The sequence below is a fragment of the Triturus cristatus genome, chromosome 7 (assembly GCF_964204655.1).
Source record: "Triturus cristatus chromosome 7, aTriCri1.1, whole genome shotgun sequence".
Taxonomy (NCBI): domain Eukaryota; kingdom Metazoa; phylum Chordata; class Amphibia; order Caudata; family Salamandridae; genus Triturus; species Triturus cristatus.
Genome location: NC_140590.1, coordinates 97738323 through 97753912, shown reverse-complemented (window position 1 = coordinate 97753912; position 15590 = coordinate 97738323). Strand labels below are relative to the sequence as shown.

Genomic DNA, 15590 nt, shown 5'->3' with positions numbered 1-15590 from the left:
AAAAGGAATTTGCGGTCTAATGTTAGAGCAAGACAGTAACCTCACACACTTTGATCATACTTTAACTGGGGACTTGTTAAATGAGATATTATTTAATTGTGATTTGGGATATGTAAATGAACTGGCTACGCGACCAACACCATTTGTCCCGACCTTTATTGGTAGGGGAGCATCGACTACCATTGATTTTACTATTTGCTCGAATAACTATGGATACAGGATCTCTAGTTTTAAGATCCATGAGTCACCAATGAGTGATCATTTTCCACAAGTACTTGAAATTGATATCCCATTTATGGCATGCCAAAATGATAAGTTGCAAATGCAGGCAGCCCCGGACGTTTTTCTGGGGAGACAAAATGGGTATACGCTTAAGTGGAGCAAGGTGGCCCCGGATGAATTCTTAGCTAAACTGGTTAACACCTGTACAGATAGCTTTAGAATTTGCCTGGATGAAAATTCTAAGAGTGAAAATATAATAGAGCATTTTAATATTATAGCAGTCACCATCAAAGAGAGCCTGAGGGCGGTTTCTAGGAACAGGCCCAAGAATGGTAGAAGATGGTTTGATAATGCATGCACTAAGGCCCTCACTGAGCTTAAATATGCCATCCACCGGGAACCCCGGGACCCCTCCTTAATAAGGGACTTAAGGAATCGTTACAATCTGGCACTGAAACAGAGGAGGAACGCCATAAAGAGGGTGGCTTGGGAAGAACTATGTGAAGCCTCACAGTCCAAAGATACACCTGCATTTTGGAGGGTGGTAAATGCCCCCTTCCTTTTTGATAACACCAAGGCTCGCATGGAAATTGCGATTAGTGAAGACGACTGGGTTACACATTTCTCCACCCCCTACATGTGTTTAGAACAAAGCACCCAAAAAGTTTCTAACTTAATAAGTGAGAAAGGGGTGGATGTCCAAAAAGTAGTGGTTACTCCGCCTGAGGTCCTATGTGAGAAAGGGGGGGATGCCCAAAAAGTAGTGGATACCTTGCCTGAGGTCCTATTGAGTTTGAAAGCTACGAAGAGTGGAAAGGCAGCAGGTCCAGATGGGATCCCAGCTAATCTATATCAAGCTAACAGTGACATCTGGGGCCCCATTCTGGTACAGCTTTTTAATGCAGCATTAGCGAGGGGTCTAAGTCCATCATGGTTTACATCTATCATTGTTCCTATCTATAAGAAGGGAGATAGGCAAAACTGTGCATGTTATAGGCCAATATCCCTACTTCACTCGTCTATAAAAATCCTCGGTAGAGCTATTTTAGCTAAATTACAAAACTGGGCGGAGGATAATGGGGTAATAAGTGATCTACAGTTTGGTTTTCAAAGGGGCATAGGAACTATCGAGCAGTGCTTGAATTTATTTTTTGTCCAGCAGAAGTACATATCGATAAAAAGGGAGCGCCTATATTTTGCGTTTGTCGACCTTACTTCGGCTTTTGACTGTGTGTCCCATAACAAACTATGGGAACTGATGCAAAGGATGGGCGTGGAAGATCCGATTATTCGCTTCTTGAGGGAGCTGTACTCTGGGGCTACAGCTACTGTCCGTTATGGAAGAGGGGGGGAATGTAGTAGATCTTTTGGGATAGGGCGCGGAGTATGCCAGGGATGCGTCCTGGCACCTTTTCTATTCCTAATCTACATAAACGGACTGGAGCATCGTCTACTGCAGGAGTGCAGGGATGTGCCTATTGTTGGTAATAGGTCTATCCCTGCGCTCTTGTTTGCGGACGATGCTGTTTTAATGGCGCGTACACCCATTGCCCTCCAAAACTTGATAGCATCCTTTAATAAGTTCATGTCCAGTTTAGATTTGAAAATCAACTGTAGTAAAACCTTTACCATGAACTGTGGAACACGATCTAAGAAGCAAATGAAAACTATGTTTATAAATAACGCTCCCTTAGAAAACACGTCCACCTTCCCTTACTTAGGTATCTTGTTCCATGAGACTGGTTCATGGACAAGCGCTATAAGGGCAAGAACTCTCTTATTTTCAAAGACAATAATGGCCCTAAAGAGTTTTATACAAAAGTTGGGAAAGAAACCCATTAGGGAAATTCTAACCATTTATAATGCAACGTGTATATCGGTGGCTTTGTATGGATCAGGACTCTGGGGGTATGCTAACATAAACGCAATGCAATTAGCTGAAAATAAGTTTATGCGGTACATGTTGTCTGTACCCGATAGTATTGCAACCCTTAATTGTCATGAGGAGCTGGGGCAGTCGTATATCTCAGATATAATAAGAATCCAGCCCATCTTATTGTGGCATAGGATATGGACTGTAAATTAGTGTGTAGTAAACCGTGCCATACTTCAGGATGTGCTACAACTTGAAAATGTCAATGTTTTTAAATGGTTAAATTATGTGAAATCCTTCTTGACAGAAATTCACTATCAACAATACTATAAGGATCCACTTTTAATGGCACATATATCCAGAAAATTATTGAAAAAACTGTGTATGGAACACCTCAGGGGAAAAAGATTGTTAGAGGAAATAAAGAAAAAGACGGTTTGCTCCCATCAGTTGATATTAAGCGGAGTTAAATTACAACCATACTTATGCCTCCCTATGTCACATTACGATAGATTTCGTCTTACACGTTTCAGGTTTAACATTGTTTTTAGATTATTAACATTCCCAGAAATGAACTCCTGGTCTAATGAATTGTGCTTATGCCCATGTGATGAATTATCTCTGCAATCCGATATTCACGTGTTGTTTTTCTGTAGATTTTACACTTTGCCCCGTAGGAAATTTATCGTCCCAATCCTAAAAGAGATGAAGTTAAATGGATGCCGCCCAGCGTTTTTAGAATTGCAAAGAATGGACACTGTATTTATTGTTGTATCATTGTCAGAATTTTTTAAACATGTTTTTAAACTCCGAAAATCGATGGATGGATACATTTTAAGTGTTCATATAAAAATTCTGTGCTTCGCCCTTGTTATAATAACTGTGTATTGAGCCATTTTAAATTGTAAATTTTTATCTGCTGCTTTTATGGTTATTGATTTTTAACCGAATAAAGTACTTTTTGAATTTGAATTTGAGTTGTGATGCCTTGCGTTGTGTAATAGTTTGACGCAGAAATTGTCCCCACACGATCTCTTGTTCTCACATAGCTTCTTTTATAATGTTTTCTCTGCTGCCGAAATGCTTTCCATGTAGCATCTTTACTATTATTTGTTTGTAATTTCCTCAATGTTTTATTGAAGTCTCTTCTGAAATTTTGTACTTCACTTGTTAATCATTTATATGGGTTGGAGTATGATACCTTGCGCCGAGGTTTTGTCCTTACAGTTGGTAGATCAATCAGATATTGAGACCATGCTTTACCCAGTTTGTGTTCACTAGTACAGACTCAGCAAGTTGCACTTTCACTGTTGTAAATTTCTGCTGATTGATTCTGCTTGACCAGGTGAGGCATTTTAGGTTGCGTTCCTGTGATGTAGTGGCTTGAAATCTTGACAAGTTCAATTTAAAGATAATGTGTTAAATTGAATGTTCACTCAGTGTGGTGTATTAAATATGGAAATGACGAAGGAATGGCATTAATGGTAGCGTTATGATCGTGTAATCAAGTGTCGATTGGGACCTCCGGCCGTGGTACATGTATTTGGGCGGAGTATCTTCTTCTGATCTTCCATTAATCACACGCATACCCTGATATTCTAAGGCTATTACCGGCTGCTGGCCAATTTGGTCCTGTTGAGTTGGCCTATATGAAAGCTGTTGCTTTATGCTCCAGAAAATATTGTCATCTGCCAAGATGTCATCTTCGTCAGGTGTGTGGAACAAGTTCTTGTTAAAAACCCCTGCCAGAACTATTTTCCAAGCTGGTTCAGCACAACGTGAGTCCGAAATGGTTTTGATTAAAAGTGCATTGTTGCCCTTTTTTTCTTTTAACTGTCGACTGCGTGTATCACTTTTACTGATGTCCTTTTTCCCAAACGATGATATGTAAGTTTAATAAGTTGAATACTAGGATCTGGAGACTTCAGCTGTTCTGAAGTAATGTTTAGAGCTAATTCAACATCAACTCCAGGCCACCCTTTGCACGGCCGTAATGTTTACATTTTTTTGCCACCACTGTAAAGTGGGTAAAACCAACTATGGAGAGATCTTCCAGTGCCCACATTTCTTGTAAGGCAATTATGTTGAAGTGGAAGACCTTCTTCGAAAAGTTTCTTTGCTCCAGCTATGTTTCAGGATAGAATGTGAATTTCATCTTCATAAGAATTACTAGTTTTGTGTGTTCTTTGTCATTCTCTCTTCTTGTTGGCGAGTGTACCTGGAAGCCAGTTCCATTGATTTAAACTTAAGTTAGCTTGCCGGTCTATGTACAAAGAACCGGAGTACAAACAAAATACAGAAAGTTGTGATAATGTAACCGAAAAGAGAAGGAGCCTGTCAACAGCAGCACTGATAATCACAGGAACTCAATAAAAAATCATCATGAATAAACAGCTAAGCAAAAATCAAAGCAAAAATATCCCTGAACTTACAGATACAGAAAAATTAACAAAAATCATAAAGAAATTTAAAAAAGAGGGTGCAGCAGGCCCAAATGGTATACCAAATGCTCTCTTTAAGGAAGAGCCTGCTTACTGGGAAGTTTATCTTACACACTTTTTCAGGAGCTGTTCCTGACAAACAAAAACCCAGAATCATGGAGAGGAAGTATTCTTCAACCAATCTTTAAGGTGGAAATAAGTCACTGCCCAGCAACTACAGACGAATTGCTTTAACAGATGTTGAAGCAAAGCTATATGCTACCTGTCTGCTGGAACATCTCAAAAATGGTCTGACGATACAAAATTGATATCTCGGTCTTAAACCGGTTTCAGGGTAGGGGCAGACAAACTGACCAATTTATCAGCCATAACGCTACTAAATCGAAAATGCCAAACATCAGAACAAGTGGATGTTTGCATGCTTTGTGGACTTAAAGTCAGCTTTCGATCATGCGCCCCGAAGTCACCTATGGAAAAAACTGGCAACGTGGGGTATTCCACACAACTTACTGAACACCATCAAAGAACTGTATACTGATACCTGGACTCAGGTGAAAATAGGTGATGGTAGTTGTGCAACAAAGAAAATAGGTACCCACAACGGATTAAAACAGGGGTGCGTGTTAGCCTCAAGCCTCTTTAATCTGTATTTAGCTGATCTTGAAGAAGCACTTACTGGAGTAAACAGCCATCCACCAATGTTAGCCAAAGTGGAAATTAGCTGCTTACAGTATTCTGAAGACATAGTGCTTTTCAGCCCAACCCCAACAGGGTTACAACGCAGTATGAGCACATTAGCGAATTATATGGAACGGCATGGATTAGAATTAATTTTATCTAAAACAAAGGTAGTGTGGTTAGTGGATGCCAAATTAAAAAAACACGCGTGGTTTTTGGGCGGAAAAAAAGTTGAGGTTGTTGCCTGGGGTTTAAAATCGAAAGAAAACTGAGTTATAAACATCAGTCTCTAGCAATGAGGGCTAATGCGCAAAGTCTTATCTATGGCTTCAATTTATTCAAAAAGAAATTAAGCTGTCCATCTTACAGCCATCCATTATCTGTTATGTCGGCACAGTTAATGCCTTCTGTCACATATGGTAGAGAAATTATGAGGGGTCATGAAATCGCAATCCTAAACAGTATCTAAACGAAGGTTTATAAAAGTCTTCACCATACAGCAAGCAGCATCACCGGCTCAAGTCCGTTTAGAGTTTGGTTTGACCAATCAAATACATCGGAGCAAAAGTGCTTTGAATAAATTATGTGGAAGGCTTAGACCAGCCACAATTGATTCTATTGAGAATTTGTGCTGGAAAGAAATAAAAGCTCAGAGAGAGAAGAAAACACAAGGTTCCTGGGGCTGTTACTTAGCACAAGTCATTGAGGATCTTTGTGTTCAATATATTTGGAACTAAGGCAAGGTGAAACAGGTCTTTAACAGAGCATTAAATTGGTCTACAAAAATCGTGTCTAACATAACAGATGAAAACAGCTTATTACAAAGACGTCATGCCTAGATGGTGATTCATTCATATGGCACCAGGAAACCGCAGGTTTATTTATCAGCACATTTCTCAAAAATCTTAAAGAACCAATTTATGAATTTACGCTTTGGTATGTGGGAAACAAAGGATTTGATCCCCCCTGGAAACACCATAACCAAAATTAAGACTGCAGATTGTGCAACTACAAACGTGAATCCCTATCACATATTCTCTGTGCATGTCCGAAGTTATTAAAAGAAAGAAACAAAGATACTTTTGAAAGAAATATTCATTAATATGAACATACGAACATGCAGGGAAGCTGTAACCACCTGGTTGGGTGGGTCTTCGATTCCGCTGGTCTGCAGGGGGCTTACATTCATAATTTTGGATCTAAAGGAATTAGGAAGAATCGTATTAGAAAACCAAATAATTTAATATACAGTTTTATGATTATGGTTTTTAAGATGAGGATGATGTTATGGTGCAGCACTTTTTGGACAGGTCTTTGATTTTACGAAGTGTAGAATAATGAATGAAGATTCTATTCTTTTTTATAAATGTTCTTTTTTTAAATATAGGATGCTTTAAGTAACGTAATCATATTATATAATGTAATGGTTTTAAAATACCGAACATTTGAATAAATTTGACTTTGACTATACTGTTTGCCGGTTTTTCTATCCACGGTTGCGTGTGAACCGCTGCTTCCCTTAGCGTTCTGTAGAATGGAATAAACTTGTTTACTAGCCAGAAGATTATTGAAGTCTTGTTTAGGTTGATGTGAGTGATAATCAATCAGAGGAGATGGCTTGTTGGTGTAGATAGTTTTATATCCCAGTCTTCAAATTGTCGGGAGCTGTTTAGTATTAGCTGTGCAACCTCTGCCGATTGTCATGTGGTTAATGTTTGTTGAGTCTTTTTGGCCTGCTGTGAAGAATTGGGAGGTCGGCCGTTTGCATCTGGTTTAGATCCAGAATTTCCGCCATGAGTCTTAATATATTACTTCCGTTCAAGATATCATGGCTGCAATGTGATTTGAGTTCCCGAGTCCATATTGTCTGCTGTGGAGTGCAGTTGGGCTTAGGTGTGGCCCTTAAGCTTTCCATAAGTGTGCTTTCCTTTGATATGGAGTATATCTGGTTTACAATGTGATTTCGTAGTTTTGTTTGTGATAGATGGTTTCCCACCTCTGTTTTCTGTCTTGCGGCATTGTTTCTGGAAACCTCCGGTGGATCTGAGCAATTAATCTTTTATTTCCTGCTGCTGAGAGCCCGGTGTCTCATCGGACTGGATAAATATTCTGTTATGTCTGAGAACGTGTTTAAATTGTTGACAGTTTTAGGACTTTCTGTTATTCCGGATGAATGTTTCTGAGCTGGCAGCAGTGATTGTGATGTTGATGAGAGAGGTGAACTTGAAGGTGCTTGAATTTCTCTTTTCTTAGGTCCTTCACCGTCTGTTGACATCTTGAGTTCTTGTACGTGAAGACCAACTCTATCAACCGACGTGTGTGATTCTGATTCTTCTTGAGATTAGCAAAGACCAAGACAGTGGCGTCATTGGTTTGTCTTTTAAGAAGCCCTGAAGCTTCCGTATTCGTTCCTGCAGACCCTTTGTTTAAATCGGTCTGGATTAGTCGGGGAATGGCATGTGTTGATGACGACGGACCCTATTTAAGTTTTTCTTTTGGCGTGATGTAGTAAAAATCAGATATACTTTGGTGAAGCTTTCTATGGAGTGTTCCTTAGTTCTATTCCTTGCTTTCCTTTCTCTCTTTTTTTGCCTCCTGGATTGCACTAGTGTATTTGGTTGACCTAGAGAAACCTTTGGTTTCATTATTTTCTCAGCATTTGCATAATCAGTCATTTCTGCGGCTGGAGACCGGGTAATGTAATTGATTCCAAGCTTGAGGACTGGAACTACCGTCGGAAGCTGCTTGTTTGAGGTTGAACCAGTATAATCTGTGACCATGCTCACATGCTCACAGGCTGAGAGTTAGAGATAACCATGCGTTTGTTAAGACAAATAATCTGTTGCAATAAAGTTTGTAAAAAGCTTAATTTATATAGTATTGGGCCGCATGCACATGAAGAGGCCTGCGGGGAGTATGTGGATTGTACTCTTGTTATTACATTAGTTGAGCTGTCCAATTTCGAGTTTCTCTGCGATGTACGATACACTATTGTTCATTGGGTCTATTTGAATGTCTAGTTTATCTGACTGCAAAATAAGAGTATCTGTTGATGCTTGTAGAGCTTGCAACAGCAGGGATATGAGTTCCATCGGGTAATTTGTCTTGTCCCCTGCCCCGTTGTCTGTTAGGAGAGTGCGTCTGTCATTTTCCTTAGCTTCAGGTGGCGAGTGTATTCCTAAATTGGCAATTACATTGGTCTCTGGGGGGGGGCGAGATTGAGTGGTGCCGTTTTGAGGCAGCATTATTTGTTTAGCTTTCCCGCTCTTACACTGTGTGAGATAACAGAACACCTGTTGCTTGTCAGCTAGCCAGAAGGGGTTAGTAGATCCTAAATATAGCTCACCCTGATAAAATCTGACTTGCCATAACGAGTGGGCGAGTAGATTTGTCAAGGTTTTTTTCAGTACCACTGGACAACATGGAATCGCTATTTATTAATTTTCTGAAGGTTATGCGCTATTCTCCATTTACACTTGTTTTTAGGTCTCGCCTGACCCAGCGCTTGCGCTGGTCTGGCGAGACTTTAAGTAAGAGCTTCAAAAAATGCTACCGCCGGCTACAGCTTGCAGTGCCTGTGCACGGGCGCGTGCTTGAGCAGAGGCGCCATATGGCATTCCTCATGCTCATTAAGCGCATCGCTCGCAGCGTGCTAAATCGCGATCGCTATCACTTTCGCGACGGCCGTGCACGCACCACTCCCTTTATATTCTCCCTTGTTTTTCACTTTCAGCGTGTGCGCGCGCGCACACAACCCCAGGCTTGCACACCCCCCTCACTTTTACTTTTGTCGACTTGTTTTGACTCACTCACACAACTACAGCAGTCTTGATTCTTGCTGTCTGTCTATCTGAGCTCGAATCTAGTCAGGAGAGCCAAGGCAAAAAAAATACACAACAAGAAAAACATCATGAGGGCAGAATACTAAGAATCCCGGAAAACAGCACTGTGACTACTGCGGTGTGTGCGTGTGTCTCATCTACACACAACTGCAAGCGCGCATGGCGAGGCGCTGCACTCCCTGCGATTAGTCATTGTGTCACTGCAAAAATTTGAGGTTGTTTTTCAGTCTCATTTTTGAACGGTATCGCATTAAGCCACCCACTGTTGAATTCTAATTTACATATTCACATTAAACAGAAGATTGATTTAATAGTGTTAAAGTCTTAGCTGCTAATTCTTTCCAATCCATTTTACTTTCTATTAAATGCCATCCGCTGAACCCGCGCGCGGGATTAGAGGGCTCGGCTCACCCAGACAGACGGAGGCAGACAGCGAGCACTGCATTTTATGAGCTGCGCATCATCACGGCTCACCTTCACGCGCACCCAGGGCCAGCGGGTCGGTGACAAAACTCGCATTTAAGGCGGCCCCGTCTAGACATCCGGGTGAAGGACCTTTAAACCGTCTCACCTCAGGAGGTGGGGACCACAGCCAGCTCAGACATGTTAAACTGAGAGCGCACCTGCCAGAGGGAGAATATCTAATCTCCTTACTGATCACGGCGCGGGCCTCCGTCTGGAAGGTGCACGCGGGCGGAAGTGAGAAGGACAAGGCCTTACTGTTGGGGACTGCTCCAAAATGCAAGAGAAAGCGACTCTCCCTGTCTGGCTTTATGGCGCTCGGAAGCCCAGCCATGCATTTCAGCTTTAATAAACCTCCCATTGTTGGAGATTACATTTATGTTAAAGTTAGGGGCACAATAGCAGTTCACTTCGAGGAATATACTTAAAAGGGGTACTTTGTGCTGTAGGACCACGGTGGAATAGCATACCAGTCTTTTGTACCTCTCTTTTGTCGTCACTTTCTGTGCCACTCATACTGCCTGCCTTGCTCGGTTAATACATCTGCAATCTGGCAACTGCATAGTCACCACCTACGTCTAGTCACCTTGTGCAAGCAGGTCATATCATCACTCACAGGAAGGTTGTTGTGTAAGATACAACGAATGACATAGGTCCACGGAGCAATTCCCTTGCACAATTCCAACCTACAAGAGTGATGCAAGGATTTCTTACCCTAGGCGAATTGACTTATTGACATGGTCAAAATTCTCCTTTTAGAAGCTATTTGTTGCTACTCTGCTGGGGGCTGGGTAGAATTGCCTTGCACTGCACAACACAAGGAACAAACATTGGCATAGCCAATAGGTCTCGCTTTTGGGACTTTATGAGTATTTAGTTATGCAGCACAATATCCTTGGTGCAACAACATCAAATGTTGCATGGCTAAACACTTATAAGGTCCCAAAGGCGAGACCTATTGGCTATGCCAATGCTTGTTATATCTGTGCGGCAGCGCATTAAAAGCACACTTTCTGTGCTGTACTTATATTTCTCTCAGCTATTGCATATCCAATCCATGTCTGTCACAACTCGCGCTGTGCAACAATGGCAAGGAAATAACACGTTTCTAAAAACAACTTCAAATCACCCACATCCAACTAAGGCCCCACCAGATCCCAGCGGTCTGTGACCGATACAATGAGAGGATCCTCCCCCTTTAAATGGACTTGGCAAAAAATAAACTGTAGAATCGGTCGAGCTTCCAAGTATAAGACCTCTCCATCAGAATCGCTCCGATGCAGGTCTCTCACAGGCCGCACTCAGCTAGGTATGTTTCCTGACAGTCGGGAAACTAAAGTGGAGACAAGCCATTTAGCTTTAGTGAGCACGGCCGATGAAGCAAAAGTGGGAAAAAAAGCACAGGCGTCTGTAGTTTAACTTCACTACACAGTTCGAAAGTCACAGATAAATTACTTCACATGTTTAGTAGTCCACAACCACATTTGAATTGACCCTATAGCTTTACAGCAGCACATCAACAACACTATAGCTTTACAACACCCCCCCTAAAAATTGATGGTACATCTACAACAACACAACAAACGAATAACTCTTTAACTGCAACTCTACAACTCTGCATTCCCATCACAACTACTCTGGCATACCCCACTGGTATTTCACAGCGTCTCTCCCGTCTCCTTGTCATCCTGTCGCACCTTTCACCAGAGGCTATCTGCTTCTCACCAGTCACTCATTTCATCTCAATCTTTCAGTCTGTCCTTGTGGCACACCCTACCGGTCCTTCAGGGCTGTCTCTCCTGCCTCCTTTTCACCATTACTCCTTTCATCAGTCTTTCTCTTTCTTATCCGATTACTCATTTCATCTGTCATTCACGCTATCCTTGTGGCACTCCCCAGCAGTACTTCATGGCTGTCTCTTCACTCTCTTGGTCATCCTGACCCTTCCTTCACCGGATTCTCTGCTTCTTGCCGGACTCCTCCTTTCACCTCAGCCTTTCAGTCTCTCCTAATGGCACTCCCCACGGGCTGTCTCTCCACCTCTGTGTCATTCTGTCCCTCCTTTCACTACAGGTTCTCTGTTTTTCACCCGGTCCATCTTTTCATCCCAGCCTTTTCCCTATCCATCTCATCCATTCTGTTTCTTCATGGCTCTCCCATCGGTACTTCCCTGCTGTTCCTCCTTTCACCTTGTCGCACTGTTCCTCCTTTCACCAGAGGCTCTCTGCTTCTTAGTGGACTCCTCCTTTCACCTCAGCCTGTCGCTGTCTTCTAATCTTTTAATAGCACTTCTTTCCGATATTTCACAGGCTATCTCTCCCCTCATTCTGTCCCTCCTTACGCCAGAGGTTCTCCATTTCTCACCCAGTCACCTATTTCATCACAATCGGTCAGTCTCTCATTGTGGCACTCCCCACCGGCACTTCACAGGCTCTACCATTTTATCTTACCCCTTCCTTCATCATAGTCTCTGCTTCATACCGGATTCCACCCTTCACCTCAGCTTTTCATCTCTCACAATGGCACACCCCACGGGCTGTCTCTCCCCTCTCCATGTCATTCTGTCCCTCCTTTCACCAGAGGCTCTTTGTTTTTCAGCTGGTCCTTTTCATCCTAGCCTTTTAGTCTCTCCTTCATCTCATCCATTTTGTCTCTCTTTACGGCTCTCCCATCAGTACTTCATGGCTTTGTCTCCGCTCTACTTGTCAAACTGTCCCTCCTTTCACCTTGTTTTATTTTCTCAGGGAACCAAGCAGTTCAGACCCTTAGACACACGGGTCTTGTGAGCTGGCGATAGAACTCTGCGACCCCGCCATATCTGCCTCTCCAAGTGCTTTCACCCCTCGGCTTTCCTTTTACAAAACATAGGCCAGGCGTGTTAGTCCGGCTGGCTCTGTTTAAACAGCGGTGTCCAACTTGGGTCCAGAGGGCTGGGTCCATGCCAGATTTTAAGGATAATCACCTACTGAAAATAGGTTTCATCTCGGTTCATTGTATTGACATGAATCTTATGTGGCTATCTTGGAAACCTGGCATGAGTCCAGCCCTCCTGGTCTTTATTTGGACACCCTGAGTCAAATCAAACCACTCCCTGTTTAGAGCCTACTGTGTCCCATATTAAGTGTGAGTCGCACAGGCACATCCTCTCATGTTTTCCTTGAATTCTGACACTTGTATCTAGTCTTGCATTTTTAAAGATGAAAGGAAACAGTCCATGTCCCCTCCGCACCCACCACTGATCGGTTGTTAATGCTCTTGCTTAATCCTGTGCAGAGGGTATGCAGGGCGGAACTATTCGGTTCCTGCCATTGTTACATAATATGTGATCAGCTGCTCTGTCTACTTTCTGATGTTTGTAAACTCGCAGCTTGTGTGCTACATGGCTAAACAATTATAAGGTTCCAAAGGCGAGACCTATTGGCTATGCCAATGCTTGTTTTAATGCCCATCATGGGAGAATAGCAAGGACTACCAACCACATCATGCTAAATACCTTGTTCAATCATTTTCTCAATGATGGGCTTCATCCCTTTTCTGCCTCTTTTGAAAATCTGTATTATCTAATTCTGAGGAAAACTGCATTAGGTTTGAAAGGCTTTGGACATTTAATCAAACTTTTCTCTTTTATTGTAAAATCTAATACCTCTTCTTTGAGAGTGTCTGTTGTGATATCATGCTTTCCCCATTCCAGATCATCTCACTTTGGAATGTAGAATGTACTAATATAGAATGCTCGAACTTGATGTTCTGGGAAATTCTATAACATACGGTTACTGCTGGGGGAAGCTGATGAGGGTTGACGAATAAACCACTCACACCAATATTTCTCTGTTCCTGCATCATTTGTACTTCTACAAATTTGGCGACGATCTAAGTTAAACGCAAACCCTCTAAGGAAGGGAAGGACCTATGCGTGTCAAAGGAAAGGAAAAGACAAACGGACACATAAAAAAAAAAGAAGAAAGAAAAACTGTAAGTAAGGCTTGCCTACCTTTGTTGCTTCATCTTCGTTTAAAGCGCAATCTGGCCGCGAGTACTCAGCTTCCCAAGAGTCACGCTCCGCTTCGGAAGAACAATAAAAAAAAAAGGAAAAAAAAGGCATGTTGCGCGTCGTCTATCGTGTTGCTCGTCACACCTAGCAACCAAGGATCGCACATCCATTGTCGGACCGGGATCTCAGCGTCACACGTCAGCTCGTAGCTGCTGACATCTTGTGGTAAAACGTGCACAGGATCAGGCATCTACCTGACGGACTGTGACGCATGTGGCATTACGTTACCACGCTGGGGCGGACATTTTCTTTGTCTTAACCAACGTTCCCTTGGTAACGTTTAAACAATTACATCCTCCGAAGTTTTACGGAACTGACTTAATGAGGCTTATATATTACATAAAAAAAGTGTGAGCGTGTCAACCACACATTTGAGGAAGATCGAAATCAATGTGTGCAACACTGTGACACGCACACATGTGTGTAAACACGATTTTTACTAAAAGATTAGATGGAGCAGAATTACACTGTGACACCCTCACATGAGTTAAAAGCGTGTCAAGTATTAACATATTAACTGTGAATAAAACGCGATCATAAGGTCGTTTTCGTCAAAGCCTTCTCACAAATTAAGTACCCATTGTGCACCTTTCAACACCAGAGGATTTTAATTGCTCTTCCATTTAAAAAAGAAAAAAAAAAGTATTACAAACAATTTTGTATTAATTTTACCCTGTGAGACATTCACAAATTTCTTCTGTAGGTTAATTAAAAAAAAAGTGGGGGGGTTGTAAAAAAAAAAATATATATTTTTTTTTGGGGACATTTAGGTACAAAGTTGCTAAAGGCATAACTTTCCATGTGGGTTTTAGTGTAAATTTAATGGTAGAATGTATGTGTATTTTATTTTTTGGGGATTTACATTCACATTGTTTATCATTGCAAAAAGTCTTTTGTTTGGAGTGATATCAAGATGCAAAGTATCAACGCACCTCCTCCTTTCCTTCAAGTTCCAGGGGACCCACCTATTCCATGGCGATCCTGGTACAGAGCCTTCACAAAGTACCTGGGTGTAATTGGGGGCAATAGATACTGTCCAGAAAGAAAAAAATTCTTATTAGAACATAGCTTAGGATTTGAAGGACAGTCAGTTTATGAACATCTTCCACCGTATGAGGTGAGAGAGGTGTGGTAAATATTTCATTACCTGTACTATTATTATGCGGTAAAGTCTAGTAAGAATAACTCAGTAAAAATAAGAGGCAGAATCCGTGGTATTAGAGGTTCTGAAAGGCTTTATTCCTCTACAAAGGAATTATGGTTCGAACCATAGGCATCAAATTCCATCACCACGAGGGTTCAGGAAGGGAAGGCAATACATTATTGACAAGTAAAGATATTTATATGAAAAGCATTACATTAAGACAGATGCAGGAGGCGTAACAGCTGATAATACAGATAATAATACACATACGTAATGAAAAAGGCGTAAACATAGGCGTAGACTAGAAACGTCATTAAACATGAGGTCACAGGTGGGTGGATCCATAAGAGAATCCTGCAATGTCAGCAGAAATACCTGGCAGAGATGCGCGCGCAGCCGCATGACGTGTGATTGACGTGCAACTAGAGGGTGAAGGGGACTTGACATTTAGCTCTACATGTGGAGACAGAAGTCTGGGGGGTCATGTCAACCTAATCCCAAATCATATCTAATATCTTATGTTTAAAGAACTGTTATATCCAAAAGGAAAGGTCTCTAGGACGGAATCTATTCTATACTGACTGTTAGTGCGTGTACAAGCGTCTAAGTGTCTACATGAGATGCGAGGGGGCAGGAATCTTCCATGGTAACAGGGGCTATGAATTACTTGCATGAGGACAGTGAGGCCTGGCCCTCTGCTCGGTAGCTGGAAGAATGTTTACCTAAACTACTAGACAGGAATGCATCGGATGAGGAGCGGAGCAGATAATCTTGAAGGTGAAATACAGTTTTTGGCAGGCAACAGGCCGGATCAGGCACCGTTAGCCGCGCAGGGAGTAGGACAAAGTTCATGGATACAGATGCGGGCTCAGACTGG

The 15590-nt window shown here is 42.0% G+C and overlaps 1 long non-coding RNA gene across 2 annotated transcripts in view; it reads right to left on the bottom strand.

Annotated features, from left to right (window-relative positions):
* LOC146808912 (uncharacterized) overlaps positions 1–13692 on the bottom strand; it is a 424390-nt gene extending 410698 nt beyond the window's left edge. For both annotated transcript variants that reach the window (XR_014966277.1, XR_014966278.1), the window contains exon 1: positions 13510–13692. This is a non-coding gene — a long non-coding RNA (uncharacterized LOC146808912). The remainder of the gene's footprint in view (positions 1–13509) is intronic.
* Positions 13693–15590: the final 1898 nt, after the last annotated feature.